This window comes from Geotrypetes seraphini, chromosome 1, assembly GCF_902459505.1.
Source record: "Geotrypetes seraphini chromosome 1, aGeoSer1.1, whole genome shotgun sequence".
NCBI classification, from domain to species: domain Eukaryota; kingdom Metazoa; phylum Chordata; class Amphibia; order Gymnophiona; family Dermophiidae; genus Geotrypetes; species Geotrypetes seraphini.
This window is the reverse complement of record NC_047084.1, coordinates 61,093,384-61,114,086: the sequence shown is the minus strand read 5'-3', so window position 1 is coordinate 61,114,086 and position 20,703 is coordinate 61,093,384. Positions and strand designations below refer to the sequence as shown.

Sequence of the window (20,703 nt, the reverse complement as noted above, 5' to 3'; positions counted from 1 at the left end):
TGAAGGCTCACAATTTGTCTAATGGGGGGGGGGGCGAGGGGGGGATTAAGCGACTTGCCCAGTGTCACAAGGAGCAGCGGTGGTGCACTAATTTAAAAGGTAATCAAGGTTTTAAATGATATCTATTAAAAAAACAACAACCCCAAAACAAAACGTTTCACCTTCCCAACAGAAAATAAGTCCCAGCCTAAAAATGGGAACTAAACGGTCTGTCTGCTGTGCAACTTGTGGGAACTGGAATGGAGGCACTATCTGCCCATCTCCGGTAGGAGGAGCTCTGGAGCGCGCCCGCGAGTGACAGACGGACTCCAGCAGTAGCTTCCCACGGGCGGAGAGGGGCAGGAGGCAGAGCTCGCCGGAATGCGCTGAGTTTTCCCTCAGCCCCCGAGTCCCGCCGCCCAGGGGACCTGAGCACCAGGGCACTGCTTTCCGCCGGCGACACCATGGTCCCCTTCTAGCCCCTGCGGTGACAGGGAGAGGGGGGAGCCAGTAGGGCGTGCAGAAGCTGACAGCTGACAGAGATGGGCGCGTGCTGATCTGGCCAGAGGAGGAATCGCGCGCGAGAAGACAGGGAAAGAGTTGCCCCGCAGTTCAGCGACCTGCACGTGCAACCCGAGCAGCCCCGGCAAGGCGGTTTTTTTACGAGGTGCGTGCTGTCAATATCAGCTTCGTCTCTAGCTTGCTACCGTTTGAGTCCATTGCAGTTCTTGAAGCATAAGTTGTTTTCTGCTGGTGGATTGTAATATGATCTCTTTCTGCTGGCTGGAGAAGGGGGGCGGGTGGAATCTTAGGGTGGGAACTACACTCAGTTTCCTGCAATTTCCTTTGCTTGATTTTTTTTTTTTTTTTTTGCCTGCTTGCTTGATTTCAGTCTGCTAACTCGCCAAAGTTCCCCCCCCCCCCTCCATGAAATATTCACACTTGTATCTTTCTGCTGCGTGGCAGTTTCGACATATAACGTGTTATGGTAGGTCTTCAAGGCAGCAGTTCTGAGATATTATTCCAGAGGATGGGAAAATGAAATGTTCTTTTTCGCTTTCTGCTTGCTGTTCTGTGGGCCACGTGCTGAGTAAAAAAAATGTCTTCTCAAATAGTGAAGTTACGGATTGCATGAAAGTTTTGGGAGTTCTCCTTTTCTTGTTAATACCTTGAATTTGTATTTGGAAAGCGTGCTTAAATATATACTTCTTTGTGCACTGTGGCTGGACTTTTAAACCTGCAATTATATTTGGACACATTGCAGCATGGATATTCAACCATTTTCAGTGGGGGTTTAATAGGCGTTTGCACAGATTGCTGTACTAAAAACGATGAAGTATTGCAATTTAATATTAAATAAAGTCATAGTCAATCTGCCCTTCTGCCATCTTTTGTGCACCTACTATACCAAGAACAACTGTCACTGTGGACTGCATTAACTTGGCATGGTCTATTTTCTGAATCTGGTCTTTCGTGAACCCTGGATGAAAGAGATTCCCAGTTGAAATTCTGCACTTCCAGTTAGGTAATAATGTCCACAGAGACTAATAATGGGTCAAGAACGTTGGGCTACTTGTTCTTATTTCACAAAAAAAAAAGAGCATTCAGAGCATCTGAATAACAGCAATACAAACTCCCTAACTACTAGATATATATGAAATAATATAAAACTTTGCAATTAAAAAAACCCCCAAACTACTTACATATCTAGCACACCAATGCTAGCACTAAGAACTTGAATAGCTATAACCTGAGCTATGAAAAAGCATCAATGCAAGTAGTGGGTGGAATGTGTCCTAGAACATCAGTGCACCAGCACCTCCTCTTGGTAGGTAGAGCTTGGAAAACAGACCACCTGTTTTTAATGTCTGACAAGGTGCTGAAAAGTTCTCAGCCCAACCAAGAAGAGAATGACTTGGACGCCGCGCAATCACTGATTTGAAACAAAGTCAAAAACAGAGAATTTTCTTTCTGCAAATTGATACTTAACGCAATAAGATAACACTCTTATCAGCTACAGTGGCAAAATAGCGTACAGAATTCAGGAAGTTGGTTGGTTGGGCTGAGAACTTTTCAGCAACACCCCGTAAACCGCCTTGCTGCCTTTTTGTTAATGTAAGTACACTTCTTCCTCTGTATTTGCGGTTTCAGCATTCGCGGTTTTTATTATTTGCGGTTTTTAGTGCTGGTTCCTCCCCCTCCCCCCCCCCCCAATTACATCAGTTTGCATAGAGCAATCGCTGATTCCAAGCGTTTGCAGAGAAAATCACCGATTTCCAGCACTTCTCCACCCTTCCCCCCATACAATCCGCTAAGAAGATCGACTGTCGGCTCCGGGCGGCTTTCCCGCAGAGGAGAGAATCCTGCATTCACCGTGGGCCTCATCTGGCGCAGCCTCCTTGGAGCGGCTGGGGCACGGGCAGTGTGTCTGGGAGGGAATGCATGGATGGGAGAACATCGCAGGGGAGGAGACATAGGCATCCTGGGACTGTCTGCCAAGTCTCTTCCCTGAAGAAGCCCTTTCTGGAAACGTCAATCGCTCCTCCTAAACTTACTTGCTCCACTTCATCACTGACGCTGAAACTGTGGATTGAAGACAAAGTTTTATTTTATTTTTCTTTCCAGCTTATGATTTATCTTTAATCTTATCTATTGTTTTGCCTTTTGTCTTTGTTTTGTTCTATTTCTATCATTTAAATTTCTCCAGAATTCTACTGTTCAACGGCTCCCCCTTCTGCTTCTATTCCTTTCTCTCCTCTCTTCTACCTTCCAAAGTATTTAGATCAATGCTGTCTTGTTAAAATGTTTATTTTATTTTTATTTTTCCTCTAACTCTACTTTTCACTTCTCTATTACCCTCCAGGTACTTTAGTTAGATTGTGAGCCTTCGGGACAGTAAGGGAATTTTTCAAGTACCTTTCTTATTTCTAATCTTAATGTATATTTTCTGTAAACCGCTTAGAACCTAACGGATGTAGCGGTATATAAGAAATAAATTACATTACATTACACTTTCTTCACCGTGTTTTGCCTCTCCTTCAGGAACAGGCCAGGTCTCCCACCATGTTATTCGTGGTTTTTACCATATTCACGATGGTTTTTAATAGAAAACAGTGAACAACATAAGAAAAAGTTATTCACGGTTTTTCTGTATTCACGGGTCTGTTAATCCCCTATAACAGCGAATACGGAGGGAGAAGTGTAGCAGTGTATCAATTGTTTTTAAATAAATAAATCAAAGAAGCTGGACTGCTACAACTTGGGCACAGAAATCTCACTCACAGTGGCAGAATATATTGCTTTGGCTACACACAACTGCAAACACCAGCTGAATACAGAATAAGCGACTGCATCCAGAAAGAGCTTTGGGTTTGAAAGGCTTCTTCACATTGAGTCTGTCAGATAACTGCAGGTGGACTGGAGCCCAGAAGGGCTGTACCCAGGGGCAGTCCTGTGTGCCGTCCCCTCCACAGTGTCTCCAGCACTCCTAAGTGGTGTCACAACTTCTTTTCGCTGCCAAACTAGAGCTGTTGAGAAAATGGAAAGAGGAGAAAGGTCCCTCATTAACTGAATGGTATGTTAAAGATGGAAAACTAAGACCATATGATAAATTGTATTTGGTCTTTGAAGATGCAGGAGTTGATGCATCTCTCAGACTGCTCTCACCTCAGTGACTGCATAGCATCTGTGATACCTGCACCTGGCTTAAACTAAGCATGACCTGAGTATTGTTTGTTGTGTTATCTGAGAAAGTTTCATGCTGTGGTTATACCGTAATTTGATTTTCTATTTGTGCCCTACTGAGAACTCATATTTTTAGTATATTAGCTTGATCATTGTAGGATCTCTTTCTGTGGTATTTTGTGAAATGTAACCTCTCAATGAATGTTATCTAGTGAAGAGTTGCCAAAACAATAAAGATTTAAAATAAGAAGAAATAATAATATGCAAGCAGGAACCGGACCGGAAACTTTAGGAAGTAGCTGTGCTTTATAGGTAATGCAGCACAGTAAAAAATAGAAACAGCAATGCATTTCTTACTGAGATTTCAGAGATGCAAATAAAAATCAAAGACTTTCCACAAAAGTATGAACAGGTAAAACAATTTTGTAATTTGGGGGAGGGGAGGGCACGGTACTGGAGAGACACAGTGACTAGCAAAAATTTTCATACCTTTGTACATTTTTCTCATTCTGCTATCTAAAAAATTTCAAAATGCATTAAAGTAGGAGTTTGTTTTTCTGATCTTTACATCATAGTCTATCCTTTTAGCATAAGAAAAGACATATTTATTTAAAAAATTTCACCTGCTTAATCCTAAGCTGTTTACAAAATACAAACATAGGTGTCACTGTGGGCTGCTAAGTGCTGCTTCTAAAAATTTCCTTGCCACCCCTTTGCCACCTAAAACTCAGGACACTTTCTCAGCAAATCAGGCTTAATATTGCCACCCTCTCCCCTCCCCTGTCCGCTACAGTGAGTCCACTCTTCCTTCCTCCTTCTGCCATCCCGCGGACCCTGCAAACTTACCTCCCCCCCCCCCCCACACACACCTTTTTACAAAGCTGTAGCATAGTTTTTAGCACCAGCCGTGATGGAAACAGCTCTGACACTCATGAGCATCAAAGCTGTTACCGCCATGGCCGGCGCTAAAAACCGTGCTACAATTTTGTAAAAGGGGGGGATTAATCTTGTACTGTTTGACGACAGTGCTGACAGCTACTGTATTATATTGGGCTTTCTCTGTCCAGCACCAGGGTCCTTCCCTCTTTTGCAACTTCCTGTTACTGCATGGGCAAGATGCAGCAGGGGGAAAGAAGCCTTGAAGTAGCTGGAGAGATCCTGAAGTGATTGCTGCCTGCAGAACCATCAAACACTGCAAGATTAAATTTGTAAGGGTGAGCAGAGGGAGGTAGGATGAGGCAGCACTGGAACGGCAGGAAGGAATGGGAGGAGGGAGAAGCTGTACATGGTTAAAATGGAAAAAAAGGGGAAAATTCATCATATGGATGGAAGGGGAGAAAGGGGGCTAAATGCACAAGAAAAGAAGGAAAAACGGGAGAATGCCACACTTGGATGGAAGAAAAGGGAAGGGAGAGGGGGAAATGCAGCACATGATTGGAAATGGAAGGAAGAGAGAGGGTGGAAAAGCAGCACATGGACAGAAGAGGTGGGACGGGGTAGAGATGCTGCACATAGATGGAAAGAAAGGCAAGTTGAGGGGGGTGAGAATGTACATGGATAGAACAGAAGGGAGGGGGAAATGCAGCATATGGACAGAAGAGAAGGGAAGGGAGAGAGGAAAATGCAGGACATGGATGGAAAGAGAGAGGGAGAAAATGCCACACAAAGACAGAAGAGAAGGGATGGGGAGATGCTGTACATGGAAGAGAAGGAAGACAGGTGGGGGGAATGTAAGGGAAGGGAAAATCCTGCCCATGGTTGGAAGGGGGAGAGAAGGGGGAATGCTGCACATGGTTGAAAGAGAAGGGATGAGGTAGAAAACTAGATAGATTTGAGAAGGCAAAAAAAATGGAAGAAAGCTGAACTTGAAAGATCAGTGCTAAAGATGGATGTAGGTTAAGAAGGCATACAGGGACTCATATATAGACGCTAGTCAGTAAAGTAATTGTGATCATCACAAAGATGGATGTAGGGCAGAATGTAAAAAAGAAAGGAGGCAAGAAATATATCAAATGGAAAGAGGCATTGGAAACAGAGTTAAGGGCACAAAGGGAAGCAAAACCAGAGACTGAGAACAAGGCAATTAGAAAAATAAAATCACCAGACATCAAAGGTAGGAAAAATAAATTTTTTTTTCACTTTAGTGACTGAATTATGTCAGTTTTGAGAATTTACATTTATCACTGTTATTTTACACTGTACTTACAAGAGGAAATGCATTTCTTTCTATTTCTTTGGTGCTGCATCTTGGGTTACAGTTTAATTTTTGTCTACAATAATACTTTTAGTTTGTGGTCCCTTATCCTGTATTTGAACAAGGGCTATCTGTGTACTGCGTTTCTGACAAAGGCCAGGATTGGGTGCTGTGGAAGAGTATGAAGAGAAGAAGGAGATAGATCTCCGAAGGGTTGAGTGATGGTGGAAATGAAGAGGCAATAGGAGGTTGGGTAGAAGGTAAGAGACAAGGGAAGGGAAGATGATGGGTAGTTGAAGGCTGAGAGGGTGAGTGGGTGAAAGATAGAGGGGATAGCAGATTGGGGAATGAGAAAGACAGAGGGGGCAATGGGATTGCTGAAGAGGGGATGAAAGGGAGATGAAAAAAGTTGAAGGAGATTAAGCATTAGTGGGTGAGAGAAAGGGAGGAGTAAAAAATCATATATGACAGACATGGTGGAGAAAAGTTAGAAAGAAACATTTAAATAAGGATTAGGGCCATGTAAATACAGAAAAGGAAGGGAAGAAGAGAGAGAAGAAATGGAAAAGAAGTTAGGAGAAAAAGTGGATCAGATTGGGACCAACCCAATTAGAAAAGTACCCAGACTACAAAGGTAGAAAAAAAATATATTTTTTTAATACATTTTAAGGAATGATTGTAATGTGTCCACTTTGGGGGAAATGTACATGTTTTCTACTTTTGTATTTAGCAAAATACAAGAGAAAATGCACGTCTGTTTCTTTTGTACCAATATTGCCACTGCTTATAGAGTCTAGCTTTCTTGGGGATCTCAATTTCAGTTTTTGTCTGCATGTTTTTTGTGGTTCCCTATTCTGTATCAGGTGAGGGTATGTTCATATTCTACATGTGCAACTGAAGTGAAGGATTCTTTTAGGTTGTAGTGTTTGTGTAGGAATGCGTAACAGTCCAGATTGTTCAATAGTAGGTATATTGGTGCTCTAGGGCTCAGTAAAATTTATAGCACTATCTTTTCATAAGTAAAGTGCTGTATGGTATGGTAAGTTTTTCCTGTATAGGTTTTGAGTATCTTTTTGCAGGGTTTTGTGTTATTTTGCATACTGTCCTGCCGTGTTTGAAAGCAGACTCTGAGGCATTGTCAGCTAAAATAAAAATACTCAGGGCTAGTGATCTCCACAGCCTGTAGAGCAGTGGTTCCCAAACCTGTCCTAGGGAAACCCCAGCCAGTCAGGTTTTCAATATCCACAATGAATATTTATGAGTTAGATTTGCATGCAGTGCAGGCCAGCTTTGGGAACCTCTGCTATAGAGTCACCACACAGAAAGCCTTTTGATTTAATCAAGAAGTGTGTGCTGGGGGGGGTCGTGAGTCAGCGGGGAGGGGCGATTGGGGGTCCTGGGGGGGCGGTCATTGGGGGGAGGGGGGTTGTGTCGAGGGCAGGAGGGCCTGGGATCCCTCCTGCCCGTATTGTAGTGGAGGGTAGGGGGTCGCGTGGGCCAGGAGGGCTTGGGCTCCCTCCTGGCCCAATCCATTTGGGGGGTCACCGGGGCCAGGTGGGCTTGGGCTCTCTCCTGGCCCGTTCGTGTCAGAGGGGGGGTCGCCGGGGCCAGGAGAGCTTGGGCTCCCTCCTGGCCTGCTCGTTCTCGGCGGGGGGGGGGGGGGTCGCGGTTCGACAGGGCAAGAGGGCTTGGGGTCCCTCTTGCCCCGATGTTGTCGGGGGGGGGGGGTCGCGGTTCGACATGGCAGGAGGGCTTGGGCACCCTCCTGCCTGGATCGTTGTGGGGGGGAAGGGGTTCTGTAACCAGTGTTGTTTTTGACAGACACCGGTTACATAATCCAGCTTTTAGGCGAAGGACTGGCTCCTCCTTTGCCTAAAAGCCCTTCTGTTGGACGTTTGGGGCTTAGGCGTTTTTTTGGTTCATTATGGCCAAAAAGTGTAGACGTCGTGGGGGTGTACTTTTAGACATAGTGGTGATCTGGGCATTTAGTAGAGGCAGGCCATAATCAAAACAAGGACGTTTCCCTGCTTCTGCTTTGAACGTTTAAGGACTTAGACCAAAAGGGGACTTAGATGGTTTTTTTTTTATTATGCCCCGCCACGTTTATTAAGAAGGTTGAAAGTTTCTCTCATTGGATAATTTTTGAACTGTTATTACTGTAGTGTTGACACCTGTGTTTGACTGTAGTAATTCGCTTTACCTTGGTTTGCCTAAATATGTAATTCGTGCACTACAGTTGGCACAAAATGCTGCTGCATGTATCATTATGCATGCGTCCAAATTTGCCCACATTATGCCTATTTTGCGTGATTTGCATTGGCTACCTATTTCATTTCACATTGATTTTAAAGTAGTATGTTTGATCTTTAAGGTCCTAAGGGACAGTGATCCTGTTATTTTAAGTTCTTTATTTTGTACATACCATCCTACATATTCACTACATTCTGAGGGCCAAATATTGCTTGAGGAAAAGGCCATAGTCTATTATTGAGACAGACATGGGGGAAGCCACTGCTTGCCCTGTATTGGTAACATGGAATATTGCTGCACCTTGGATTTTGGCCAGGTACTAGTGATCTGGATTGGCCACCTTGAGAATGGGCTACTGGGCTTGATGGACCATTGGTCTGACTCAGTAAGGCTATTCTTATGTTCTTAATTTAAATTTGTGACTCATTCAACTTTTCGGCACTCCATGATGTCGATAGATGGCGCCACTATGTGGAATGCATTGTGTGTTGATGTTAAGGGAACTTTAAGTGTGTTGCAGTTTAGGAAACATGTGAAGACAATTTTGTTTAAGCAAGCTTTTTCTTGAAAGTCTTTCTTTGATTTCATGATTGTTTCTGTTGTTATTGTGATTGTTTGATTTTATTGTGTATGTTTTATTGTACCTCGCACAGAATTGCAGGATGTTGCGGGAAATACATTTTCAAATGAATAAAAATAAATAAAATTACGTTAGTGTAGGAGCATCAATGCTCTTAATAGAAGGGGTGAAGATTTGGAATGCTCTTCCTAGTCAGTTGTGTTTATGTGCTGAGCAGGTAAAATTTAAGATGTTGAAAACTCAAGTTTTTGTAACTGTATGTGTGAGCTGTGGAAAGCAGTTGGGAACCATGTAGGTAACTATGGCCTTCTTTTACTAAGCCTTGGTAGAGGTTTCTGCTGCAGCCCAGAGTGCTAAATTCTCCGATACTACTCTGACGCTTATAGGAATTCTATGAGCGTTGGAGCACTTAGAATTGCAGGTCGTGGTAGAAACCTCTACCGCAGCTTAGGAAAAGGGGGAGTTAATTTTTTTGTGTTTTGTTTGTAATATTTAGTGTGTATGTTTTATTCAAAACTGCCTTGGTTTAAGGCAGTTTATAAATTTTAAAATAAATAAAAATAAAATATTGATTTATAGATGGATTTATATAGGGCACCCATATTACTGCAGGACTATATCTCTCGGCATGTCCCTAAGCGGGCATTGCATTCTAGTTCAGAGATACACTTCTTCCTCGGTATTCGCAGGGGTTAGGTGCAGAGCCGGACTGCGAAGTGTGAAAAATCGCGAATAACTTCTTGACCGGCTCTGACCCACCCCCTCCCTGGAACCTTACCTGGTGGTCTAGCGGTGAAGCGGGGCAGGAGCAATCTTCCTATGCTCCTGCCCCGTGCCTCGAGACTACAACGGGAACTCACAGCAGCCATTCTAATGACGGCTGTGAATGGGGCAGGAGCATAGGAAGATCGATCCTGCCCCGCTTCACTGCTAGACCACCAAGTAAGGTTCCGGAGAGGCTTGGATGGCTTAAAAATAGCCAAAAAATGAAAATAGGTTTTTGTAAAAAAAAAAAAAAATCACGAATAACCAAATCCACGGATACGGAAACCGGAGGGAGAAGTGTACTACTTTAAGCTCCAGCTCTTTAGAAGGCGCATTTTGAGGTAACATGCCAGGGAACTATTTTCACATTGACCCCTATGTTGTGGAATAGTCTGCCTATTGATTTGCGGGTGGAACAAATTTTGCTTCATTTTCACAAAGTGTATTTATCACCCCCCACCCTTACGAAGCCGCATTAGGCTTTTTATTATTGCCGGCCATGGCAGTATTAGCTCCAACGCTCATAGAATTCCTGTGAGTGTTAGAGCTAATGTTGCTGCAGCCAGCGATAAAATAGCCTAATGTGGCTCTGTAAAAGGGGGGAGGGGTTAATTTCTAATGTTTGGGGTTCTTCTGTCTGATGATGATTAGGCATTGGTAGTGAGGGATATGTGATACAGGTATGGGTTATATAAATGAGGGGACTCTTTGGGGTGGGCTTTGTTTGGGGCCTGTCCTATCATGTAATAGAGTTCCTTTCTTTAAAATTTGTTTTTATTGGAATTGTACACTGCTGGGGTTGCTATGGCATTATGCGGTATATAAAATGAAATAAAACTATAAACTGTCTTCCCTATGGGCAGTGAAATAGCAGGCAAAACTAACAGGGATGTGCTGAGCTTCCCATCACTCCCAGCCAGTTCCTGTTCCTGTCTGGAGAGAGGATGGTTCCCTCTTAGGGCTAAATGCACTAAAGATACCAACTTGATCGCTGTTGGCTGATTTTCTGGATGATTCTCCAGTAGCGATCAATGCGCTATCAAGTTTGCATGCAAATTATTTTCACGGAGGTGCAAATCATTTGCATGCAAATGCAACTGATCAATCGCTCAGTGAGTGATTGACACATGTGCAGAGCCCTAACAGCAGTGACAGGGGAAGCAGCCTCCTGTCACTGCTGTTAGGGCACCGTGACCACCCCCCTACAGCAGCAAAAATAGCAGGAGGAATGCCTACTCCTTCATGATTGTCTTAGACTCCTCCTCCTTGAATCCCAGGATACAGAGGGAGGAGCCTAAGGCCCTGATTGGCTCAGACACCTAAGGCCCCTCACAAGGGGTGGGGCCTTAGGTGTCTGAACCAATCAGGGCCTTAGGCCCCTCCCCGTGTATCACATGATGCACCAGGGAGAGAAAGCCCCGCCATTCTGGAGCGGTGAGCCTAAGAGCAGGATGGACTGAGCTTCCATCCTGCTCCATCTCTGAGAAGGGGGACCTCCAGTGGCAGGAGAGACTGGGCATCCCTCCTGCCTTATTTTTGTGGGTGAGGAAAGGGGGAGGGTAGATAATGTTTGGTGGGGCACCTGTTGCGAGAGTGGGCCTTCGGTGGCAGGAGGAAGTGGGCATTCCTCCTGCCATTTTTGTTGGTGCGGGGGGGCCATTTCTCAGTGCTGGTTCATCACGAAGGGAGGGCCGTCGGGTGTGTGTGTGCTTTTTTCTTTTTTATGGTATAGATATTTTACGTGTGTAATACATGCAAAATATCTGTTCCATGGAAAAAAAAGAAAAAAAAAAAAACCCCAACCCCAGGCTGATCTGTCAGTAACACAGTTACTGTCGGATTTTTCCGACAACTAAAATCCCTGTGTTGTTTTTTGTTTGGGGTTTTTTTTTTTTTTTTTGCATAGCCAAGGGATGTTAGTGGCTACTTTTCATGGGATTTGAGCTGATTTGCATGGCCGGATTGGTAAATGGGCAATCGAGGGAAAAACACGCGGTGAGCCATTTTGTGAATCAGGTTGGTAATAGCGATTGTTGCTAAAGCTATGAAAATAGGTTTAGCGACGATCGCTGACTTTAGTGCATTTGGAGCCTAGTTCTTGTAGAGAGATGGGAGAGAGATCCAGGATTTGCAGAAGATAACAGCTGAGAATAGGCAGAGAGGAGAGCTTGTTGATCTTGGATTACCCAGAGAAGAGAAGGAGGGAGGTAGAGAGGAAGGAATATCATGGAGAGAGAATATCATGGATCTCCATGTGCAATTTGATCAGCCCTAAGAGAGAATATTTATTCAATTTTCTATACCAGTATACTTTCTAAAAAATGCATTTTGGCTTATAATATAAGGATAATCTCAAGCAAGCCCACTTTTCTACTACAGTTTCTGAATCATGAATCCTTCATGAAAAATTGTTGTTTGCAACAGCCTGTAATCTGTTTTCTTTATGGTGCCTGTGTAGGAGAGGCAGAAAGAGATCTATGGGTGGGGGATCTCAAGGTGGGAATTATACACAATTTCCTGTGCTTTTTTGGCCAGAATTTTAACAAAACAGTCATCATTTTGCTGCGTGGCAGCTTTGCTTGCAATTGACCGTTGATAAGCTGTAATTTAAAGAATGTAAAATTATGCCAGATCTATAAGAAACAAATTTATGGGATATCATTATTTTAGATGAGGAAGAAAAAAAAAAAGAAGTCTGAAAATCTGTTATGGGTGCTCTTTGAAACTTACTACGCTGTGAGCCATGTGCACAGCAAATGTGTCCTCTAAAAATAGGCAAAGGTTACATTAAAACATTGAGGAGTTGTCATTCCTTTGCAAGAGCTCTGTGGTAACGCTGAATTATTGGCTGTTGGAATGTGTAATTCATGTATGACTTATCTTGTGCATTCTCTCTAGTTCTAAAGCCCTAGAACCTAAATATGTAAGCACCATGTGCATGCTATTGTATAGCCTCGGTCTCGCTCACACAAAGTCTGCAGGCACCAGCCTGCTCTCCGGGTCGGACACCCATGACTGGGGCTCACAAAAAGAAATTCTATTTGGGGGCAGTCTTAAAGTTTAATGAGCTGGGCGCAGGCTGAGGCCAGACAAAATCTAGTAGGCCAGAGGATCACAATCCTGGGTTTCACTCACAACACTCAGTCCTCACACTATTCTCTTATCCAAGGAAAACAGCTGAGTCCAAGATGCAATACTTGAACGTCTTGATCATGTCCCCCCTCTCTCTGCGCTCCTCGAGCGAGTATAGCTGCAGTTTGTCTAACCATTCTTCGTACGGGAGATCTTTGAGTCCCTAGACCATCCGGGTGGCCATTCTCTGAACCGACTCCAATCTCAGCACATCTTTGCGATAATGTGGCCTCCAGAATTGCACACAGTATTCCAGGTGGGGCCTCACCATGGATCTATACACTGGCATAATGACTTACGGCTTACGGCTGACGAAACCCCTGCGTATGCAACCTAGGATCTGTCTTGCCTTGGATGAGGCCTGCTCCACCTGACTGGCAGTCTTCATGTCCTCACTGACGATCACCCCAAAGTCTCGTTCTGCTACCGTTCTTGTTAGGATCTCACCATTAAGGGTATAAGTCTTGTATGGATTATGGTTGCCTAGGTGCATGACTTTGCATTTTTTGGCATTGAAGCTAAGTTGCCAGGTCCTAGACCAGTGCTCCAGTAGGAGTAGGTCGTGCATCATGTTGTCGGGCATTGAGTCGTCCGTTGTGCATTTGCCCACTACATTACTTAGTTTGACGTCATCAGCGAATAATGCTATTTTACCTCGAAGCCCTTCTGCCAAGTCTCTTATAAAGATGTTGAATAGGGTCGGGCCCAAGACCGAGCCCTGTGGCACTCCACTGATCACCTCCATCATTTCTGAGGGGGTGTCGTTCACCACTACCCTTTAAAGCCTACCACCAAGCCAGTTCCTAACCCATTTCGTCAAAGTGTCACCTAATCCTATAGAACCCATCTTGCTCAGCAACCTGCGGTGCTATCGAATGCTTTGCTAAAGTCCAGGTACACGATGTCCAGGGACTCCCCAACATCCAGCTTCCCCGTCACCCAGTCAAAGAAGCTGATCAGGTTGGATTGGCATGATCTCCCCTTAGTAAATCCATGTTGACGGGGGTCCCGTAGATTTTCCTCATTCAGGATCTTATCCAATTGGTGTTTGATTAGAGTTTCCATTAGTTTGCTCACTATTGATGTTAGACTCACTGGTCTGTAGTTTGCTGTATCCATCTTTGAGCCCTTCTTGTGGAGTGGAATGACGTTAGCCGTCCTCCAGTCCAGCGGGACGCAGCCTGTACTAAGGGAGAGGTTGAAGAGCGCTGACAGTGGATCCGCCAAAACATCACTCAACTCCCTAAGCACCCTGGGGTGTAAGTTGTCAGGCCCCATTGCCTTGTTAATCTTGAGTTTTGACAGCTCATCTTAGACACTGCTGGGCGTAAACTCGAAGTTACTAAACGGGTCAACTGAGTCAGCCCTTGTCTGTAGCTGAGGGCCAAGCCCCGGTGCTTCACGGGTGAAGACTGAGCTGAAGTATTCATTTAATAGTTGGGCTTTTTCGGAATCCTTTTCCACATAGTCTCCGTCTGGTTTCTTAAGATGTAAAATCCCGCCTGAGTTTTTACTTCTGTCACTGATATACCTGAAGAAGGATTTATCTCTCTTCTGGATGTTCTTTGCCAGAGACTCCTCCATGTGGAATTTAGCCTCCCTGACTGCTGTTTTGACTGCTTTTGACTTGGTCAGGTAGTCTGCTCTAGAGTCCTGTTTCCCCGATTGTTTGTAAGAGATGAATGCTTTTTTCTTCTCCTTGATGAGGTCTGAGATCTCTGCAGTGAACCATTGCGGCTTGTTGTTTCTTCGCCGTTTACTTACTAATTTAACATAGCGGTTTGTCGCTTCTTGTATGGAGGCTTTCAAAGTCGACCACATTTCTTCCACGCTATCGGTTTTAGCTTGGCTTTGTAGCGCCTGGTGAACAAAGGAACCCATGTCTTGGAAGTTTGTGTCCTTGAATTTGAGGACCTTGGTCAGCGTGGTAGATTTAGTGAAACCTTTCCTAAGATTGAACCATACCATGTTGTGGTCACTGGAGGCCAATGTGTCGCCCACCGAGACCTCTGTGACACTTTCTCCATTGGTAAGTAATAGGTCCAGTATTGCCTGATCCCTTGTTGGGTCCAACACCAGTTGCTTCAGACCAGCTCCCTTCATAGAGTTTAATAGCCTCCTGTTTCTGCCGGAGTTAGAGGTTAGTGTATCCCAATCCACATCAGGCATGTTGAAGTCACCTAACAATACTGTGTCCCCACGTAAGGTGATATTTTCTATATCCCCGATTATTTCCATATCCAGGTCATCCTGTTGTCTTGGGGGTCTGTAAATTACGCCAAGATATAAGCATTTGTCCTTCCCTCTGGCCAAATTAACCCAAAGGGATTCCCCAGTGTATTGGACATCTGAGATTCTTGTGACCTTAATGTCATCTTTAGTATATAATGCTACACCTCCTCCCAATCTGCCTTCTCTGTCCCCGCGAAGCAAGTTGTAACCCGGTATGACCATGTCCCACCCGTGGGAGTCTGTGAGCCAGGTCTCAGATATTGCCACCACATCCAGGTCCGCATTCCTTATTTCTGTTTCCAACTCCAGGATCTTGTTTCCCAAACTGTGTGCATTGACGTACATAGCTCTCCATGTTGTATTTTTGTTATGTATCAGTGGGGATATACCTGCTTGAGCTACTTGAACACCTTCAGCATAATTTGCGTTATATATGTTCCCCCTAGACCTAGCAATATTTGCGTTGTATATGTTCCCCCTGGACCCAGAACTACAATGTGTACTCCCCAAAGACCCAGAATTACAATGTGGCCCATACTTATGATGTGAACCTACCCCCGACTCGAAGGTGTGTGTACTCGCCCCTGACCCAGACTTTCGGTGACTACTTACCACATCCTCAAAACAGTATTTGCAGTTTAGTTCGCCAGGTATGTTGTTTGTGTCTGTACCCTCTCCCGACTTACCTAGTTTAAAGCCCTGTGAAATAGGCGGGCTAGACGGTGTCCAAGGACATTCTTCCCTCTTCTGGTCAGGTGTAAGCCGTCGTGTCCCTGTAATCCTTGCAAAGCTTCTCCATGGTGCAGGAACCCGAAGTTCATCTCCTTGCACCATCCTCGCATCCAGTCATTTGCCCTCTGTATTCGATCATCTCTGGCTCTGCCCTTTCCCCTCACAGGGAGAATCGAGGAGAAGACCACCTGCGCGTTCATCCTCCTCAGCTTTTCCCCCAGGGCTCTGAAGTCCTCAGGTATGCTGTTCGTGGTGCTCCTGGCGGTGTCGTTGGTTCCGACGTGGATTAGAATCATGGGGAAGTGATCCCGGGGCTTGATGAGTCTGTCAAGGCAAGCGGTTACATCCCGGATCCTGGCCCCTGGCAAACAGCAGACCTCTCTTGATTGTAGGTCTGATCTGCAAATTGGTCCCTCGGTGCCCCTCAGCAGCGAATCCCCGATGACCACCACTCTGCGCTTCTTGGGGATGGGCCGTTCTGTTGATTCCGGAGCTGGAACCGTCTGCTGAACAAATTCTTGCATCTCGTTCTCAGGACCTTCCTGTAGCAGCTGATACCTGTTCCCCAGGGCGATTTGTGGTGTCGATGTAGAGCTGCCCTGTATGTGAGAAAAAGAGACAGAGTTAGATCCTCTGCGTTTTCCTGTGGAGGAAGTCACTAGCTGCCAGGAGTCAGCATCTCCAGCCACTTCCTGCATTCCGGTGGTTGGTCTCAAGTTTGCAGGTTTGGATGCTTTGGGTGTTCCCAGGGTGGTCTTGTCAGGTTCCTGTTCAGCGATCTGAGACAGCTTCTGGATGACTCCATCGATGAAGGTCTCGTCGTCACGGATGCTCCTTAAGCATTGAACCTCCTCTCTCAGGCTCCTCAGCTCCTGCAAAAGGCTTTCGTTCGGCTGGTCCATTACTTCTGTTTGTGTTGAGACTGTAGACATCTTTGGGGGGATGGCCTCGGTCTGTACAGAGACCTCTGTTCTCCTTCCTGGTTCCCCTTCTATCTGTACTCGGGCCATAGCCATCCCCTGGGTACTCTCGGTGACTGAACTACCCGTTTTGATTGAAGACTTGCTGCTTCTAGTCCTACCTGCCATTTACAAAGGTTTATTATTATTATTTATTTATATTTATATTATTATTATTTTTTTTTTTATTTTATAAGATATTTGCTAGGGTGGGGGCTGTTAGGTGCTGGTCAGTAAGTGTTTAGGGAGGGATAGAGGTAGGGTTTTTTTTTTTTTTTTTGTCTGAGGGATAGAGTAGTTAGTTAACAGTTAGTTGAATGTCAGATAGGGTTGCCTGCTTGTTAGTGTGCTAGAGAGTCTAATCTAAGGGTTAGAGAATAGTGTGGTCTACCTGTTAAGTGTGAAAGATGTGGTTGTTTGTATGTTAGGTAGAAGTAGAGAGATGAAAGACTTGGGAGAAAGAAAGAAAGAAGAAGGCTGAAGTTAATTAATGAAGAAAGACTGAAGTTAATTAACTAGATGTAGAAGTTGAGGGACCTTCGTCGCGCGCCGAACAGCCGCGGGCCGTTGGCTCGACCCCTGCTATGCCCTGCCCACAGGAAATTGCATCAGAAGAGGCAGGATGCAGCAGAGAAAAGGGTCAGGGTTGAAAGCTGGCTGTCATTCATGCTGCCGCTGCTGGCAACCAAGGCAAAGTGTGCAGGACTGCAGTGGAAGAGGGAGGGAGAGAGAGACCAAACCAGGACGCGGGAAGAGATGTGGATTGAGCAAGTGAGAAATGGCAGTCCTGTGGGAAGTGCTGGAAACAGAAGCAGTGGGGGGAGGGGGAGAGAAGTTGGCTTAGAGCAGACCTGCGTATTGTACAGCCCCCGAGTCACATCCAGCCCTTTGGCTATCCTTGACTGGCCCATATGAGATCAATGGCAAATTAGGAATCAAACATAATAATTCTACATCATACACGTAATACTACTGTTGGTGTTTTTTTTCTATGCCTGTTTCACATTTTCATAGTCTAATCGTAACATCTACCAGTTGCAGCTAATCAAAACCATACAATTTACTGCTTTTTATAAAGAGAAAAATTAATGTGGAGCAGAATTGAGTTCAGCCTATTGGTCCGGCCCTCCAAAACAGGCCCAGTTTCTCATGTGGCCCTTTGGGAAAATGAATTGCCCATCCCTGACTTAGAGGCATATAAGCCTACTATTCACATGACATAAGTGAATGCACCCAGTGGCATAATAAGGGGGGGCGGGGGAAGCAGTCCAGCCCAGGCGCCGTCTTGGTGGGGGCACCGGCACCTGTCCTCCTCGCCACCCTCCACTCTTTCACGACCCCCCCCCCTGCCTTCCCTTGTACCTCTTTAGTTTTCCCAGTGTGAGCAGTATTATGAATTTGCTGCCCGCATTGGTGTTGGCCCTCTGACGTCTCTTCCGGGTCCCGCACCTAGGAAGTGACGTCAGAAGGAGAGCCAACACGATGTGGGGTAGCAAGTTTGTGATGCTGCTCACGCCTGGAAAATTTAAGAGGTATGGGGGAAGGGGGGCACGTGTGCGGCAGGAGGGTCAAGAAGAGTGGGGGATAGGGACTCTACCTCCCCAAGCACCATTCACCCTCACTAAGCCACTGAGTGCACCTAAATGTTGGCATGTAAATGCCTGCTTATGCTAGTATTTTATAATGAAATCTGGGCCCCCAGAGGCTGTTATAGAACTTGTGCTCAGCATACTGCATTTTGGCACATAAAGTCTGGTGCATTTTATAGAATTGCCTCCTAAATGAAAATGAATACACTTTTAGGAACTGATCAGCGTGGGGCTTGGCACGGGATTGTCTTGTGCAGCATGCATAGCCTGTTCAGTTATTTCAGATCACGTATGTTTGGCAAGCACAGTGGGGAGGATCCTTCTCCTCCATCAGTGATAGGATGGATTTCAGCACTGGATATCTTTCAGTCTCCGGATTTCATCACCATCTGCAAACATCTGTCTTCATCTCAGGCAGGGCAATCATCTCCATGTTCATTCTGTTTGCCCTGAGCACAGAAATCTAATTCAGAATTCACACTAGGCAGAAAAGATGATAAGTTTGGACGCGTTTTGTTTTTAGTTCGTTTCTCCGGTTTGAGGATAGATACAAACTTCTTTAAAAAGGCATCTTCCATACTGGATAAAGTAGTGTGGTTGCTGTGTTAGTCTAATCTAATCTAATGCTTGGTTTTATATACCGAGACTTCAATCAAGGAAAGCTCGACTCGGTTTACAATAATTTACTTAAACAAATGAGAGCTATGAAAAAGGAGATCTCAAAGGAGATTAATTTCCAAAATGCTTAGTGAATAAAATAGTTTTCAGACTTGTGGAAAAATGAAAGGGAACCGGAGCTTCTCAAAAGAAATGGAAGATTATTCCAAAGTTGGGATAACTTAAAGATCAGAGGTTTACCAAAGGTCTTAACTGCTTTGATCCCTTTTCTGGTAATAAATAGAAATAAAGGAAAATAAGGTGGACTTTTGGACTTGCTTAATACGTTTTTGACAAGCTTTTGAAGGCAGAGCCACCTTCTGCAGGTCAGATATGAGCAAAAGATGACAATATCAAAATGTGTATAGTGAAAACATGAAAAGTATTCCAATCAATGACAGGGAGAAATACAGGAGAGGTGGATGTGTAACAAGAAGGTGAGAAGGCAGTATAATTATATGGTTTCTAATGTGATAGAAAACTCAGATCCTTGTTACATGCTGACTGGTGGGTGTCAGAATATTTCATCATTTTAACTTCAAAGGTCTTATGCTCCTGGATTATATTAACGTTCCCTTTTAGTATTCTGACCTTACAGTCATTGGTGAAATGTTTAGGTTTTGATGAATGCGCTTATGTTCTTTTCAACTTTCCCTTATGGTACTTGTCCACTATTGGTCTCGTGCCGGTATTTAGCCTTAGAAGGAGTTTACCACCCGCTTTGGGCTGCATTCCCAAACAACCTGACTCCGAGAAGACCTGGACCCGGCACGCCAGGGGTCGCTACCGGCCTAACACCGTCTGCGGGTGCCGGAAGAAATGCGCCCTGCGGGGACTGGAGCTGCCCGGGGGGCATCCCCCGCCGCTGACCCCCCCTTTATTTGCTTTGTGGCTTCAGATGTAGTCTCTGTGTGAATTGGCTTTTGTCTTTAGCATTTGTCTTGTCTCTCCAATATAGCACCCTTTTTCACATTTCCTGCATTAAATAATTTTCCCAGCTCCACCAGGGCTAGCTTCCCAACCACCAACAAACCTACTACTACTATTTATCATTCTATAGCGCTGAAAGGCGTATGCAGCACCGTACATTTAACATGCAATAGACAGTCCCTTCTCAGAAAAGCATACAGTCTAATTTGGATAGACAGGACATATAGGCGTTAGGGAGTTTCTTGCAGAGAGAATGATAGGACATACATAAGAAATTATATGGTGAGTTAGAAGTTGAAAGTAGCCTCCAAAAAGTGGGCTTTTAGCTGGGATTTGAATACTGCTAGAGATGGAGCCTGATGTATTGACTCAGGCAGTCTGTTCCATGCATATGGTGCAGCAAGAAAAAAGGGACGAAGTCTGGAGGAGAAGGGTACGGATAGGAGGGACTTGCCCAATGAACGGAGTTCATGTGTGTGTGTGGGGGGGGGGGGGAGTATAGAGGGAGAGATATTGAGGGGCTGCAGAGTGAGTGCACTTGTAGGTTAGTAAGAGGAGTTTGAACTGTATTTTTTTCCCATAATTGTTTAATAAATTTTTAAGCAAAAAGACAACTGAGAACACAATGGAAAATGCAAAAGTCAAATACAACCATAAGTCATGACACGTACAATCCAGCTATGAACAAAAATCATCCCGCAAAATAATTGGGTTAGGAGGGAGGGGGGCTGGGGTGGGGTAGGGGCTTTGATTGGGGGGGGGTTGTCCCGATCTGGGGGGGGTGGTATTAGTATTGTTCATGATTCCTTATATTGCGGGATGATTTTTGTTCATAGCTGGATTGTAAGTGTCTATGAGAGATGTCATGACTTATGGTTGTATTTGAGTTTGAACTGTATTTTGAAGCAAAAATTATCTATGTATTTATTTAGACATTTGGGTGCTTATTTTCAAAGTTCATGTACTTACAAAAATCCTCGTATGTAGCTTTGTAAGTCTATGTGCTTTGAAATTGAGCCT

General features: G+C 44.8%; 1 protein-coding gene across 10 annotated transcripts in view; it reads left to right on the top strand.

The window, feature by feature from the left end:
• The first annotated feature begins 316 nt into the window (after nt 1-316).
• Nucleotides 317-20,703, top strand: part of GHR (growth hormone receptor) — a 436,004-nt gene continuing 415,617 nt past the window's right edge. For 5 of the 10 annotated variants that reach the window (XM_033932119.1, XM_033932074.1, XM_033932056.1 and 2 more), the window contains exon 1: nt 317-646. The gene's annotated coding sequence lies outside the window, so the exon portion shown is untranslated. Of the gene's footprint in view, nt 647-3,469; nt 3,554-20,703 lie in introns of those variants that run through there. The other 5 variants (XM_033932046.1, XM_033932082.1, XM_033932128.1 and 2 more) reach the window with 5 other exon arrangements.